Source organism: Gopherus flavomarginatus, chromosome 8, assembly GCF_025201925.1.
Source record: "Gopherus flavomarginatus isolate rGopFla2 chromosome 8, rGopFla2.mat.asm, whole genome shotgun sequence".
NCBI classification, from domain to species: domain Eukaryota; kingdom Metazoa; phylum Chordata; order Testudines; family Testudinidae; genus Gopherus; species Gopherus flavomarginatus.
Genome location: NC_066624.1, coordinates 44,143,198 through 44,158,412, shown reverse-complemented (window position 1 = coordinate 44,158,412; position 15,215 = coordinate 44,143,198). Strand labels below are relative to the sequence as shown.

The 15,215-nt window shown below is 47.1% G+C and overlaps 1 pseudogene; it reads left to right on the top strand.

Annotated features, from left to right (window-relative positions):
* Positions 1 to 13,638: 13,638 nt before the first annotated feature.
* On the top strand, positions 13,639 to 14,563 carry LOC127056421 (olfactory receptor 5G3-like; annotated as a pseudogene).
* Positions 14,564 to 15,215: the final 652 nt, after the last annotated feature.

The window sequence follows — 15,215 nt, the reverse complement described above, 5'->3', positions numbered from 1 at the left end:
CTAGTCAGCAAATCCATGGGTGCTACGGGGCTCCAGCACTAACAGGGGAAGAAAAGTTTTTCAGCGCCCACTGGCAGCCAGCTCTGCCCCTGATACAGGCCTTGCAGACAAGCTCCTTTTCTTCCCCTTCAGCGCCTCCTGCCTGCCAGTGATCCTACCTGTCTACCTACCTGGAGGTGCTGGGGGGCTGACAGGGAGGAGCAGGGACAGGAGGATGTGGGGGAGAGATAGTAATGGGGCAGGAAGATGCAGAGCAGGAAGAGATGGGACAAGGGTGAGGGATTGGGGGAAGCAGTGGAGTGGGGGCAGGGCCTGGTGCAGAAAAGGGGGGATATGTTCCGAATCTTGCATCCCTCTAGGGCCAGCCCTGAAGGGAAGCACTGACTATTACAGTGATAATAAAACTGACCAGCATTGCGTGGGAGACTGAGGGAGATCAGCACTCATCAGGTCTCTTCTCTCCTCAAGGTGAGCCAGACACTGCTCTCTCTCTAGCAGCTGGAAGACAAGGAGCCATTTCCCCACAGGAAGTGCATTGAGTGCCCCTGTGGTGCTGGGGGGGGCTGGCGCTGCTCCTGCCTGTGGGGGCTGGAAGGGAGGGGCTGATGTCCGCACAGACTCTCAGCTGCCAAGCCGGAGGGAGCACTTGGGACCTTACCAGATTGGCGCAGTGAAGACAGGAGGTTGACAGAGCAATACAGACACTCTCCAAAGCAGGGAGCAGCATCCGCCCATGCAGCCAGGCAATGAGCATTTCCCACAGCCTGGAGCTGAGGGGGAGGCGGCAGCTGCTGTTCCAGCTCCTCGGGGACAGGCTGTGTCAGACAACAGTCACTTCTTACTAGCGACAGCTAAGTGAGTTGGGTTCCTCCAGTGGGGGTGTGGAGTAGCCGTTAGTTTTCCTGTTTGCACTCCTCTGCCGTGTGAAAATTGGGGAGGGGAAGCAGAAGCCCCACTTCCCTCCCTAAATGATGCCCAGTGGGGGAATCTAGGACAACAGGGTGGGGCGGCAAGTGGTGACCAGACTCTCACTGCCAGGGTCTAGTCTAGCTCAAGGTCCAGCTCATTTTCTCCCCGCGCCACTGGCTCCCAGTCGCCTTCTGCCACCAGGTCAACCCGGGAACTCAGGCAGGAACAGGATGAGGAAGTAAGTCAAGCTGAGCAAGGCAGGCAAAAGTGAGTCTTGTCTTCATGGGCCACTCCCAATGAAGTTCTTTTTGTGTGCAACTGCTGCTAAAAATATCCAGACAGAGAAGCAGCAGGCCAAAACACTGCTAAACAGCTTCTAAGGTAGCTTAGTTAGAGAGCCTTAGACTGAAAATCTAAAGGTTCCTGGTTCAATCCCAGGCTTTGGTAGGCCTTTTCATCACTCTTTGCGCAGTGATGGCTTGCTCTCCGGGTGCACAATAGTTTCTGCACCCAAGGTGAATCTCTGATCTTGAGCTGTGCAGTAAGAAAAGATAGTGTGGGCTTCTGCATCTGGTTGGCCCATCTGATCTTTTAGAATGAGAGCTGTCTTTCCTAACATGGCAGGAAGCCAGTAGGGTAGGGTGACCCTCAGGAATGGTGCCAGAGGGCTGCTGAGCAAGAGCAGTACCAGGGAAGGGGCATCTCTAGAAGTGGCCACGTGGAAGATGGCAGGGGTTTGGGGAGCCAGGAAGAGGTGTTTGATGTTCGATGCCTTGGAGCAGTTGGACTTGGGCATGGTGAGTGTTCCAGAAACACACATTCATGAGTTTAGGGTAGATTGATAGGCAGAGGATGATTGGAAGAAGGGCCTGTCTCTTTGGTCTTCCAGGCCAGGGAAGAATGATGGGGTTGGAGTCTTGTTCACATTCGCAGTGCAAGTACAGAAGGTGCTGGAGCTCTGACCAAGGAGGACGTTACTGGTGTGCTTTGTGCTCTGTGGCGCTGGTTAGGGCTATATTAGTGTGTAGGGTCCCCAGTTAAGAAATGGAAGGAACTGGTTCCCTTCCTCTGGACTGTTTGTTGTTGGTGTTTTCTCAACTGTCAGAGGAAACATGTTTACAGTGAGCACTACCTGGCACAGGTCTGTAGTGAGGTCAGCTTACAGCCTCATTGGGGGTACAGCTTTCTGCAGGGACAGGCCAGGAGTCACATTGACTGGATTTACATGAAGAAGAGCATGTCAACAGCCCAGTGCAGGGTGGTGCCAATGGACAGTTCAGATCACACAGCTCTGACCATGTGCTCAATGTGGGCAATTCCCTGACCAGGGCGGCGTTATGTATTTTGCTGCCCCAAGCAGAGTCAGGTTGCACCTCTGGCTCTTACTATGAAGGTTGAAGTTACAATTCCCTGTTTGGGTGCACAATCTGCTTAAGCCTCCACCCAGCAATCGGGGGAAACTAACCCTGCCCACTGGGTGCCTCTAAGAGGTGATACTCTCCCCACTCACAACCACTGAGTGTAGAAAAAAAATTAAGAAAAAGGAGGAAAATCACTTTGTATTAACTTGGGAAAACACCACAATCAGGATTCGTAACACAACACTATGAGCAAAACACCCACCCACAGTGCGCTGGGCAGTGCTCTTTTGCCTCGGGCTCTTAAATCCAGACACCAAAAGCTCTTTGGATGTGTCCTTCCCTTCACTGCACCTCACCCACAGCTGCTGTCCTGGGTCAATGAAAACCCAGAGTTCACCTCTCACCTCCTGGGCGGAAAGCCCCTTTCTCCCTCCGCTATCTGGCCACGTTGCCGGCCACTTGCCGTTCCCCCCTGTCACCGCTCTGATGGCCCCTCTCTGCTATGGGATGTCGTGTGGTCGCACCAGGAGTGGAACAGGCTTCCTAAAAACAGGGCCGCCCAGAGGATTCGGGGGCCTGCTGGGGCAAAGCGAGTGAGAGGACATAAAAAAGGCACCACCGACTGCGGCGCTTGCACTCACTGGGCGGCGCTTTGAGTCTTCAGTGGCAGCGGGTCCTTCACTCACACTGCGTCTTGGGCAGCGCTGAAGGACCTGCCGCTGAAGTGCCGCTGAAGACCTGGAGCGAGTGAAGGGCACGCTGCCAAAGTGCCGCCGAAGACCCAGACTGCTTCTGGGAGAGTAAAAGGTAAAAAGGCGCCTTTAGCCAGGGAAGGGATTCTCAGTCAGGGCTTGTGGGGCGCCTGCAGGGTCGGGGCCTGGGGCAAATTTCCCCACTTGCCCCCCCCCGGGCAGCCCTGCCTAAAAGTAGCGGCCACCAGAGCCTGAACAGTAGCTCCATCCCTTCCACTCTAGGCCACGCCCCTGCCCCCCCTTCTCCCCAAGGTCCCGCTGCTATGCTACCTCTTCTCCTCAACACCCCACCTCCCAATCACTGCTTTCTGCTCCCTTCCCACGCTCACTCGACCTTACTGTCATTACAAAGCAGCAAGGCAAAGCCTCCCATTTTGGAAAGCCCTGGGGTGTTGTTCCCCCCTGTTCAAACACCCTTGGGGCCCGGCACTTCACACAGCTCTCCCTGATTTCCGATCTGTTGGTCTGCAGCAAGACTCTCCACTGAGTCTTAACCAGCTCTGATATTACACAGGGAAGAACAAAAGGGTCAAATGGTGCCTGGAACTCTTAAGAAGAATCCACCCCCACCAGGTGCCAATGCTTTCAGCCCCACTGAGAATATTTTGGGGTCACTCCTCGTCCTTATCAACCTAGAGGTCTTGGAGAGCAACAGTTAGCAGTTGCTCCAGTGACACAACTGGCTAGTGCACAGTACTTATAGAGCAGTGCTGTGAGAAATTTTACTGAAGTTGTGAGTTCAAACCTCACCTGGAACATTAGCTTTCATTAACCAAGTGGTGTTATCCCTTCATTTGTCCTGTGGAAGGTAGAATCCAGCCCAGGGGACACTGAGGAGGGGAGGAGAAAAAATGCTCCTTTCAACTATTACCTCCTCTCCAGAGCACAGGTCAGAATCTACAATCCTTTCTCCCCTACCAGCCCCTGTGCCAGGATCCCTCCCTGGTGTCTGTACTATTGACAAAGACTAAGTGACAGGGACAAAACACTCAAATCCTGCCTGGTGCGGGGAGCCAGGTTTGCTCTTCAAATTCTGTTGTTGGTACATTTCCAGGTCTGGGAATGTCCCACAACAGCATTTAATGGGAAGCTGCCTGCAGAACAGTGACACTGCGCAGAGATCCTGTGGAGGAGGGGTGGGAATTAGTAACATTTTGAGGCTTGTTTGGGAAATGAGTCTTTGCTGACAAGATTTGTCTCTGTTCATATTTCACCTTCAGGTGTTATGTTGAGGGATCTTTAGTATATTTCTGTGAGGTTAATAACTATCTCAACTTTATTTACTCAACTTAAAAATTTGTCTCACCTGATTTTTTCATCTCCCTGTGAAAATACAACTGACACGTCTACAGGGGGTCATGATGTTCAAGTTGGGGAATTCAGTCTCTGTAATTCTGGGAGGGGGTTTTGTTTTTTTACAGCTGCCTTACTGCCAGGCAGACTGGGCTCTTAGCTGCACCCACTGTCCTTGCCAGGGGCCCCTGCTGAACCCTGGGCGGCTGCACTGCCGAGCTGGGCGTGACTCTGCAGGGGAAGAAGCTGCTGTGGAGCAATGTAGAGCAGGTGCAGGAAGGAGCCGGGGTCACTATTCACATTCTGAACTGCACATTTTTTCATATTTGGGAATGTCCAAGAACAATTCTAGGGGAAGGTGAATGCAGAGCAGTGACACTGGAGGTGTCCAGACCTCCAATGGAGGCAGCATGGAAATTAATAATGGGAAGATCATTTGCGAAACTTCACTTTGTCTTCACTGACAAGGTTTTTCTCTGTTCTTATTTCACATTGTGATGTTATTTAGTGGAGTCAGGATATATTTTTACTATATTAATTAAACATTTAATTTTATTTAATCAAGCCAAAAACCTAGTGTCACTTATTTTTTTCTCTGTCCTAGCAAGAATGAATTGAATTTTGTGACTTTCTGGAAAGTGCAGCAAGATTAAATGTGGGGAATTCGGTGTCTGTGTTTGTGAGCTGATGTTTTCCTCTCACAGGTCAGTGCCTGCATTGAAATACCAAGAGGGATCTAAGCGCTGGTGTAAGCTGGGCACTGAACTGGAAGAGCGACATTTCTCAGGGTGTGAAACCCCCCCCCCCCAAAAAAAAACAATAGAGTTAAGGTGATCTAAGCCCTGGTTAGATAGTGCTAAAGAAAAGGAAGAATTGTTCTGTCCATGCAGCTATTACAGGGATGAGAAAACCCCACCAGTCACTGTCTACTCCAAAGTGCTATAGCAGTGCCACAGCAGTGTTTGACGTGTAGACAGAGTGAAAAGAGATCTGGCTCCAGTTCGCACTGTGGATGCTCAGGCACATACAGTATGTCTACACTATAGGATTATTCCAATTTTACAGAAACCAATTTTTGGAAACAGATTATGTAAAGTTGAGGGCATACGGCCACATTAAGCACATTAATTTGGCTGTGAGCACAGTTATGCCCCAATGTCACAGAAAGTGGTAAATAATCCCAATGCCCAGACGTGAAGACATCTGAACTACAGACCACAGCAAATCTGGCCCCCAAAGCACAGAGGGCATTGGGGGTTTGTTTTTGCTTAGCCATGTGCAGTCGCACAGAGAACGCGTTTAAAAGTCTCCCCTCCCACAGAGCGGGAATGGGAAATAATTCTCAACTTAAAGTCTGATGTGAATGAGGATGTCTGGACCACAGGGCCACGGACTGGCCTTTGCTAGAGAAACCACTGTCAAGTTTTAGCAAATTAGGAAAAGTCAGCAAATAAGAACAACCTCAGGTATCAGTAACAAAGTCCTACAGGGAGCAGTTTCTGGCACTACACCTGCGCAGCTTTGCTCCCTGCGCTTCTTGGGTTCCCGCTCTCTGCTTAGCTCAGCCCCACTCTGGCCCAGGCAGTTCCCACTCCCATGGAGGATGGGACCAGGGCCAGCTTTAGGAACTGGGACCCAATTCGAATACCTGGCAGTGGTCCAGGTCTTCAGCGACACTTCGGCAGTGGGTCCTTCACTCGCTCCAAATCTTCCATGGCACTGAAGCACCCGCCACTGAAAGGCCACTGAAGACCCGGAGCAAGTGAAGGACCCACCGCTGAAGTGCCACTGAAGACCCAGCTGCCGCCAAATGAGTAAAAATTAAAAAATTAGGCTCTCTTCTTTAAGGCTGGGGCCCTTATTGGCGCAGGCATGGGGCCCTCTTAGGTGTGGGGCCCAATTTGGGGGAATCGGGGGAATCAGCCTAAAGCTGGCACTGGATGGGACCCCCCCTGGCCTGGTGACTCCCTCATTACACTGCCTGGCCTGTCAGTCCAGCTAACTTGGAGCTTTGGCCTGATTTCCCACTGACCCTTCCCACATCTATTGATGCTAGGAACTAGCCAACCACCCCCCCACCACCACCACACACACACTAAGTTTAAGTAAAGGGCCAACAGTCCCTTACACAAGGCACCCCCGTGAGGGTCACTGATGGCCAGAGAAGGCAGCACAAGCTGTTTCCATGGTGTAATGGGCAACACTTGGGACACTGAATCCTGCAATCTGAGTTCAACTCTCAGTGGGACCTGGTGTTGGCTTGTGGTAAAGCCCTGGAGCTCACAGTCCTCAACTTCCCTGTCTCTAGTTGTACAAGAGTGAGTCTTTTCCCTCCTGCTGGGTGACTCACCCACAGGAGCCAGGTCTTTGGTCGTGATGACCACAATGGGTTGGGGCTCTAAAACTTGCCACCCTAGTTGCAGATTCCTGCAGTCTGACGTGGTGGTTGGGATTCTTGCTGCTTCACCTGGTGCCCACAAGTTTGGCCCCTATGCTTCCTGCCACACTTTTCCTCTGGCTCACATACCACTTGAAGATAGGAGTGCAAGGGCTGGGATTGTCAAGGCTTGGCTGAAGGGAGGAAGAGCTCCAGGCTGGAGCCCAACACACCTTCCCTCCTCCGGGCACCTAGAGCAGAGGCATCCCAGCAGTGTCTGCTGGATACCTCCGCAGAGTAGGTGAGTTCATGTAAATACAGTCTGGTCCCAAAGCCTCCCCCCAACCCTGGCTCATCACTAGCTGTCAGGGGAGAGCTCATTCACACCTCACTTACAAATCATCATTTGAAATTCTAAGGTTGGCCAACATTGCCAAAGCCAATGCACCAACATTGTCAGCAAACACAACAGCTGGGTGAGGAAACCCGGCTTTGTCCAGACTTTCCAAACTTATTTTACTTTCTCAGGTACAAGTATTTTTCATACGTTGTATCTGCTTTTAAAGTGTGTGTTAACGTTTCAATTTCCATTCAAATTTGCAACCAATGACAACATTGGCAGCGCTGACAACATTGGCAACGCTGCATGTAATTACCTGAGCTCTGGGTGGGGGGGGTGTTGGGGAAATTCGGGGAAGAGGGTGCACAGCTCCCTCGCTCTGGGGTGTATAGGGAATGCCCAGTTTCACTGAATTGAGTCTCCTACTGCAGCACCTCAATAAGTTACATCAGAGAGGAGCTGCACTGTCTAGGTAGTGGGATGCCTGTGCCTTTAAGAGCCCAGCCCTGGAAAGCCCATCCTGAGAGGTGCTGCCTGTGGGAGGGGAAATAAAAAATCTCCTCTGCTCCCTGCTTGCAAACGCTGGAGTCTCAACCCCCTGGGGTAACTGTTACCCCTCTACCTATGCCTTTGCCGGGGTTTGACCCTCTGGCAGCGTCTGTCCCTGGGCTTAACGCCAGCTCCTTCCCCCGTCCCTGATTTTGCCCTTCAGCCCCTCTCCTAACTCTGCCTCCAGCTGTTTGACCCCCCCGACAACCCATTTCCACCCCCTGCTCAGACCTTGGCCACCCCCTCCTCTTATTTGCTCCCCTTTGCCCCTTTTTAATCCCTGTAAAAACTAGGGGGTGCTGGGTCCCATTCTTGATGGAGGGGCACTGGGCACCTGGCCCCTGCCTGCCCAATGCTCAAAGTGCCCCCCACGATCTTGCGGATGTTTGTCGAGTGCTGCAGGAAATTGATGCACCAGCCAGTGACAGACACATCATGGCTCTCCTCATTCTCATCCTCTTTTCCATATATAACCAGGTGAGGGGAAGGGGGTAAACTCAGGACAGTTGCACAGGGTTCAGAAAAGAACTAGATACGTTTACGGTGGATAGGTCCATCAAGGGCGATTAGCCAGGGTGGGCAGGGATGGTGCCTGTAGCCTCTGTTTGCCAGAAGCTGGGAATGAGCAACAGTGTGTTAGGCCTGAATAAAGATATAGCAGACAAAACCAGGTATGCCAACCTGACCAAAGTCAGGCTAACAGAGGTTTGTGGGTAATCCCTGAGTGGAAAAGAACTGAGAAGCAGCATGTCTAATGAAGCACTGGGAAAAAGTGAGATAAGGGAGGGGCTGCATTCCTAGTATAGTACCAACTGTGCTGTGTTAGGAACAGTTCCTTTGAAGAACAGATAAGAAATCCCAGCCTCCCTGTTTTCACTCCTTGGTTCAGTTCTCTGTCTGTTTTAACTCCCCTACATTCCTAACTTCTGGTGCTTGCTAAGATATTGTTATTCACCTAATGCTGTAAAACATGTATACTAAAAGTGTCTAGTTTCTAGTTGTTAGAAGAAGGTGGTGGGCTGTTCCAGTGAATAATTTATGACCCGATGGAACTGTCTGTATAGGCTTATACTAAGATGTAAAGAGCAGGCTGGTTCTCTTGGGAGATGAGCTGCTCTCTATTGATGTGTGCAATTGTCAATAAACAGCTTTTGATTGGACCTTGCTAGTGTTGCCTGTCTCTCTCGCAGTCGAAGAACGAAATTTGCCATCTGGGGGGTAAGAGTCTCTGACATCTTTGGCGACTCCGCTGGGACCCATCTGACTCTCCGACAGGGGATCAGACCCTTTAAGCTAATTCGAATTTATCCTGTAGTGTAGACGTACCCTCAGGCAACGCAGCGCGCATCCTCCGGTTTAGAGGAGCCTTGCCTGGTGATCTGGTCTCTGTGTTGGCGATATGGTGTGTTCTGTGAACCAGCTGAAGCTCGTAGAAATCCATCAACGTCCACCTACCCATTGAGTAGGGTCCAGGGTGTCGGGTTTAGAGTCCCTGACAACTTAGGTCTGGGTTAGAGTCCCAGTCCAGGTGTTCGAGTCCCTGGAGAGGTAAGCGAGTGCTCAATGCAGGGAGGTGGGGGTTAGAGTCCCTTTACCTTGACCCGGGGAAGAGGGGTTAGAGTCCTTTCATCAAAATGGGACAAGTTGGCAGTAAGTGCCCAGGGATTGCCCCGTTGTCTCTGATACTTAAGAGATTTCTGAGACCGCTGGTCCAGTTAAGTTTAAGACGAGAAATCTGTGTTGGATCCAATGGCCATAATTTACCCTTCATTTGTCCCCGACTAGAGACTGGCCGGAGGGTGAAACCTTTTCCACAGACAGGATAAACTCCTTAAGGGATGTTTTGGTTGATCTTAGGCTGGGACAAATGGATTATTTGTTTGTATGGTATAATTATAAACCTATGGAGGGACAGGTTGCTTTTGAAGCTGTTTGTATGGATATCTCTTGTAAAAAATCCCCCACGATGTGCCCCAGAGCCGCGCTGGGAGGAGGACAATTTCATTCCTGTTCTTCCCCGTCTGGTGGAGTGCAAGGATTCAAAAGCAGGTTAAGGACAGTTCAGGGACAGAGGAGAATCAAGGAGGAGCTCAGAATGATGTTCTCTCATCTTCAGCGGAATCAGGCAGCCTCACCCCCTATGTGCAGCCTCCAGCCAGCCTTTCGCAAACTTGGCCAGGAACTGCTTCTCAAATATTCCCAAATACTACTTACAGCAGCCCTCGTCCTCGCCCTTGTGGACCTCTACTAGGTTACTTAACTCCATGAGGGAGAATGTTTCTGAGACACCCCTGATATTACAAGCCTCGTTGAGAACTTATCTAGTTCTACTGGTTGCTGGGGAACATGAGATGGTTTTTACCCATACCCTGTTTGCAACTTCAGATTTGTTTAACTGGCAGCGCACTATGCCTCACTTATGAGACAATCCTGAGGCAGTGGAAAGAATGTTCTGCACAATCTTTTCCACTCATGTCCCCATTTGGGCAAATGTAAATCAGTTATTAGATACTCTCATGACAGAAAATAAAAAACAAAAAGTAAAAGAAAAATCTGCAGGTCATTTGAGTGCACCTTGGCTAATTACTGACCCTAATTGGAATCTCAGTAATCCAGCTCAAAAGACAAAGTTGGATGGATTTCTGAAAGCTGTTTTGAATGGTATTAGAGCTGCAGGGGAGGCTACTCCAAATTGGAGCAAGGTGACTGCTTGTGTTCAGGGTCCAGACAAGCACCCCTCTGACTTTTCTGCTCGACTGATTTGTGAAGTTAGAAAGCATGGGAATTGAATCCTGAAACTGATCATAGAAAAGAGATTGTTAAAATGGTTTTCATGTCATAATGTGCAAAGGATAGTGCAAAGAGATTTAGAGAGCATCCAGATGGTACGCAAGGGAAAAGTTTGTCTGAAGTAGTTAGCATTGCTACTAGAATGTTTACTGGGAGAGAGGAGAAGAAAGAAAAAAACATAAGGAAGGGTGGGGGCTAGTTAAGAAGCCACCCTTCTAGCTAAACTGGTAGTGGAACAAGCCGGTGCCTATGGAAGGGACGGTTCAGTGAGAAAAGCAGGATTGGGCCCAGGCGGTCAGACAACAGACAGAGAGATTGGAAAACAGGTTGGAAAATTTTGAGGGTGTAGTGGAAGGAAGGAATAAGCAAGTGTAAGCATAGGGATTTAAAATATCCAGGACAATACCTGAAATGGTGATTTGAGTTGATAAAAGTGGCTGTTGGGAGACAAGCAAGTGATTTAAGGGAGAGTGAGAAGTTAACTCTGTAGTTGCTGGAGGGAACAGTAGTTGAACTTTGTAAAAATGCTAAAGAGGAAAGTTCTTGGTGTCTTTGAAATGTCTTTGAAATGTTTGTAAATAAATTCAGGCAAAGAAGTTATTGGATTGCAATCATTTGGCTATAAACAATTTAGTTGAATTAGCTGAAGAATGTAGACAGTGCTATGTAACTGAAATTTTATTAGGCTCTGAGGGCACTATAAGAGGTAATGTTTTCTTTCAGTGTTTGAATGCAGGAGTTAAAAGTAAAAAGCAAGCCAGAAAGCATCTGTATTAATGCAAATTATCTAACTGATAAGGTAGGAGCCACCGAAACCTGGGCTGCCTATGAAACACATACAAAAAATAGGGTTTAATTCCTCTGTTTTCCCTGAAATCGACAAGGGTATTTGTCTATTTTAAGCAATGATTGACTGCCCAACAGGGGTAGACCTCTGTTTTTTATCTTTCAGATAATCAGAGAAAACTGATGCCAGCTGAACAGCATTCAACATACCATGCATTTACTAGCACAATAGGAATTATGTTTTGTGTTCTATGTGCTGTCTTGTGGTGTTTGTCTTGTGGCCGGAATTATTGTGTTTAGTGTTTTCATGGGATGGTCTGGTTTGGAATCAGACAGAAGGGTTGGATTGGAATGCAGATACTTATTTCATTCAACTTGGAATATGAAGTGTTTGAATGAAGCAGGAAAAGGTAATATACTAAAGTCTAATACATTTTCCTTAAGTAAGAAAATGAACCTTCACTGACCAAATTGTTAATTGCAAAATTGTTTTTAAATTTGCATACCAACAGTCTTTGGAAGCAAGGACATGAAAAGTTAACCCACTCCCCATATTGTACATGGGATCCTTCTGGCTACTTCAGATTTCTAGCCAGAGGGTTGGGGATGGTGGGGAGCTATTGGACTAGAGGTTGTATTGAGTGAATTCCTCAAAGTGTGTGTGCTTGTCCTGGCTTGTTGCTCCAAAGTTCTGTAATAAAGTTATTTTTTAGTGACAGGGTATATGTAGCATGCATTGAATAATAAGACTAATGTACTGTATAATGGCAATGTTTATATGTTCATGGGTGGGAAAAAGGTGTATAAGTAAAAAGTGGAAGTGTTTCCTTTGTAGGTTAAAAGAAGACAAGAAAGGAAGATGGACAAAGAACAAAATAAATTAACTGGAAAAAAATAGCAAGCTCAGGCTGTAGATAAGACACTGACTCCACTCAAGGACACTGCTCACAGTTAAGACTTGGCTGACAATCAGGAAAAGGAGCGCTTGAATTTGCCCACACAGCTATAAGGTTTGCAAAACACTGCCAGGCACTAATGAAATGTGTTAGGTTTCTTTTCTCACAAGTAAAGAAGAGCTACCCAAAGACCCTAGCAGCCCTGCCACTCCTTGGAATCAGGAAACTTGAGTCTCTGCTCATTCATTTCTTTCTCGGTGTTGTCATTTCTCTCCTTCTTGTATTGGAGCATTCATGTCCTCCAGCCTCTCTCTTCTGCTTTTGCCAAAATCCAACCTTAGATCACTTCTTGGTTTGCACTATGAGTCCTTTCCACTCTTTGGCTGAAAATGTCTCTGGGTTCCTTGAATTGTTTAGACAGTTGCATGATGTCAGCCTGGGGTTACCCACTTCCACACACACACACACACACTTTGGCAGTGGAAGAGCCTGTCATACAGCTAAGCACTTCTGAGGCCCTCTTTATGGCAGTTGTAATATTTATTAATTTGCCTGTATTCTCTGTATTTGATTGGGTTGTCAGCCTATGCCCAAACCAGTATTTCTAGGTCTTAGGGGTTTATTATTTTTATTATTTTTTATATATTATTTTATTAATATAGAAATCCTAGATATTTTAATAGGTATGAATCCAATAAAATAATATAGATATTAAATACTCTACAATGGTGGTTTTCAACCTGTGGTCTGCAGAGCCCTGGGAGTCCACCGATGAAGGGTTCGCACCTCCATTCAAAAATTTTTATAGGTATGCAAAATAAATAAAAGGGTGAAAACCATAGACAAAAGATGTACTTATAGAATTGGCCAGATCTCCAGTGGGTGTGACTCAGTCATAGTTCCATTGGAGTAAAGGGGCCAGATTCCCAGCTGGAGTAAAAACAGCTGTATCTCTGCTGATGTTAGAGGGACAGATGAAAGAGTTTTAAAGCTAGAGAGGAAGTACTGGTGGTTAGGGCCCTCACCTTAAATTCAAGAGATCCAGTATCCAGACCCCCTTTCTCCAATGCCTCTTTAATTATTTAACCACAGTGGAACCGATTCAACAGGAGAGACAAATTGAGGCCCACATCAGACTGTCCCGTAGTTCCAGCTGGGTGTAGATTTTGTTAATATCTGTGGGGCCTAATTCTGCAATTTAGGTGAGTAAAGTGGCAGTTTGGGGCCTAAGTCCTGTTGTGCATCTGGCCCATTTTGTCTCTGTATAACACACAAATTCCAGCCAGCTTATCACTGTTGCTTTATCTAAATCTTGTCTATTTAAAAATATATATTTTAAAAGATACAGTAGGGCTCTCTTTCTATTCATCCAACTGAAGAGATGATCTCTATATGCCATTTCACTTTTATGATAGGACTTAATTTTATTTTATTTAAAATACACGTTGTACAGCCTGTAATATGGCTGTCTTTAAATTTATGCTACAGAGACGTGAACTTCACATGCTGTTTAAATTTACTATTATTAAAAGTGTTCTTTTCATTTGTTTTCACTCGTCTTCCAGATCACAGTTTTCCTGAATAAATGCCAATGAAAAATCAAACCACAGAGACAGAATTTATTCTCCTGGGACTTTCCAGTGACCCACAGATGCAGATTTTCTTCTTCTCAGTGTTTTTAGTTATTTACCTAATCACCCTGGGTGGCAATATGGTGATCATGGTGGTGATAAGAGCTGATTCTCTATATACGTCTTCGTTTTCCATTTATCCTTTGTTGATATCTGCTATTCTTCAGTCACACTGCCTTACGTGCTGAGGAACTTCCTAGCAGTGCACAAAACTATTTCTGTCAATGGCTGCATTGCTCAGATGTTCTTCATCCTCCTCTCAAGTGCAGCTGAAAGTTCCATTCTCTTAGCCATGGCTTATGACCGCTGCGCTGCCATCTCTGACCCATTGCGTTACATGGAGAGAATGAGCAAAAGGATCTGTGTTCAGCTGGTGAGTGGGACATGGACCACAGCCTTCTTCTGTACCCTTCTTAACATTGTTTTTACTCTGAAGTTGCGTTTCTGTGCCTCCAACCAAATCCACCATTTCAGCTGGGAGCTCCCTCCTCTGTTACAATTGGCCTGCACTGACACCTTCATCAATCAAGTGCTGCTTCTTACTTCTTTTGTGATATTTGGGTCAAGCTCCCTTCCTCCTCAAGCTGATCTCCTACATTTACATCATCTCCACCATCCTGAGGATATGCTTTGCAGAGGGGAGGCATAAAGCCTTCTCCACCTGCAGCTCGCACCTGATGGTGATAGGTTTGTTATACTTCACAGCTTTTTTCCAGTACACAAAATCCAGCTCAGTCTCTTCTGTGGTGCTGGATGAAATATCCATCTAGCACAGTGTCTTGACCCCGATGTTAAACACCCATCATCTATAGCCTGAAAAGCAAGGAGGTGAAAACAGCTCTAAGGAAAATGTTGCGAAAATTAAAGTTTCTCAAGTAATGTTGATGATCTTAAATAAATTAAAATACATATTTTTACATTAGAGAGCATAGAACTGTAGATAACTGGTGTTTGGGAAAGTCTCAGCTCCGGTAACTGAGACAAAATCTCAGTTGGTCTAAATGAGTATGGCTCCATTGAAGTCAGCGGGCCAGATTCCCAGTTGTACACGGGACAATGGAGCATGAGGGACTGGATCTTGGGTCTCCTAAATCCAGTGTGAGTGCTCTGATCACCGGTCTGTAGAGTCATTCACACATTTCCTCTATCTCCATAGCTCTTTAATCTGGCCCACTGACTTCAGGGGATCTATGGCCAAATTATTCCAGCTGAGATTCTGGCTAATTCTATAAAAACATAATCTCTCTTGATCTATTAATCTCTGTTATTTTGATTTTTTTTGACTAATTTATTGAAACTCCATTTATTATCACATATTGTAGTCTATCCTACTAAAATCTAAAGGATTTTCAATAATAATTAATAAAGGATAACATAATAAACATTGAAACCAATGGATTTACCTCCCAGGGAACTTAGGCTTGCACAGGAGAGTTAGAAAGAGGTCCAAATGAGCGTATCCCGGTAGTTAGGGCATCCACATGGGTGGGGAAAGCTCCTCTGTTTAAATCCTGTCTCTTTATCAGGCACT